Source organism: Octopus bimaculoides, chromosome 3, assembly GCF_001194135.2.
Source record: "Octopus bimaculoides isolate UCB-OBI-ISO-001 chromosome 3, ASM119413v2, whole genome shotgun sequence".
NCBI classification, from domain to species: Eukaryota; Metazoa; Mollusca; class Cephalopoda; order Octopoda; family Octopodidae; genus Octopus; species Octopus bimaculoides.
In genome coordinates this window covers 115,311,605-115,312,905 of record NC_068983.1, presented here as the reverse complement: position 1 = coordinate 115,312,905, position 1,301 = coordinate 115,311,605, and the positions used below count along the sequence as shown (strand labels likewise).

Here is a 1,301-nt window from a genome sequence, read left to right as displayed (position 1 = left end):
AAGTGTAAATATATTCACATGCGAAAACTGAATAAACATACATTTAGTATCTCTCTGTCTCTCTCTCTGTCTCTCTCTCTCTGTCTCTCTCTCTGTCTCTCTCTCTCTCACTGTTCACACACGAACGCAGACACAGACACACACACAGATACATGCATACATACATACATACATACACACACACACACAAACTCAAATACTTGCTGTATAATGGATGGACTTTAATAAGTTTCCACTAATTAAATTCCTGTCATTAGGTAATTGTCAGCTCGAACACAAAGAAGACACAAAGACACAAAGGTGCGGCGTAATGGGATCGAACCCAGAACCACGTGGAAGGAAAGCTAACTTATATGTATGAGTTTCTGTGTGTGTCTGTGAATATATATATGTACGTGTACATGTATGTGTGTGTGTATGCACATAAACATACATGTACATGTACACGTACACACAACACACACATATATATACATATGCGCACACACACATATAGATATATAGTGGCAGAGAGAAAGAGAGAGAGAGAGAGAGAGAGAGAGAGAGAGAGAGAGAGAGAAAGAGAAAGTAAAGACAGGGGAAGGAGTATGAATGTGAGTATTCACCCATATCAAATCTTATTAACTAGAACTACACTAAAAGGCATACTAACTGCGATCATTAACTAAACATTATCTAATACCACTTTCCTATTTTTCACGACGGGCGCGGTGATTTGAAGTAGATTTGACTTCTATTTTTAACGAGCCAAGTGACCACGCTGAATATGTGTGTGTATATGTGAAACTATGTCCATATGTCGATGGGTGTGTGAATGCACGTGTTGTTTTAGATCCTATTAGCACTGTTTGAGCTGATCTATAATAAAAGATATTCCTTCAGAAACCATCACGTCTTTCTATAAATATATTGTACTTAGATTTTCATTGTTTAATGTATTCTTTTATATTTCAAAATGCATTATGTAATATCAGAGAGATTTGGCTGCTATTTCTAGTAGATCGAACGCTAGCTATGCTTGCGTTTGTGTGTGATTGCATTTTTTTTTTCTTTTTTAGAAATTTCAGTATGTTGCTGTCTTGAAGTGTGTGGGTGTATGTGTACTGATGGCGCGTGGCTTAATGGTTAGAGTATTCGGCTTACGATCGTAAGATTGTGAGATCAATTTCCGGCGGCGGGTTGTGTCCTTGAGCAAGATACTTTATTTCACGTTCCTCCAGTCCACTCACGTTCTTCCAGTCCACTCACGTTCCTCCAGTCCACTCACGTTCCTCCGGTCCACTCACGTTCCTCCGGTCCAC

The 1,301-nt window shown here is 39.0% G+C and overlaps 1 protein-coding gene across 1 annotated transcript in view; it reads left to right on the top strand.

The window, feature by feature from the left end:
• Nucleotides 1-1,301, top strand: part of LOC106877711 (growth hormone secretagogue receptor type 1) — a 190,450-nt gene that overhangs the window by 4,335 nt on the left and 184,814 nt on the right. The gene's annotated exons all lie outside the window — the stretch shown is intronic.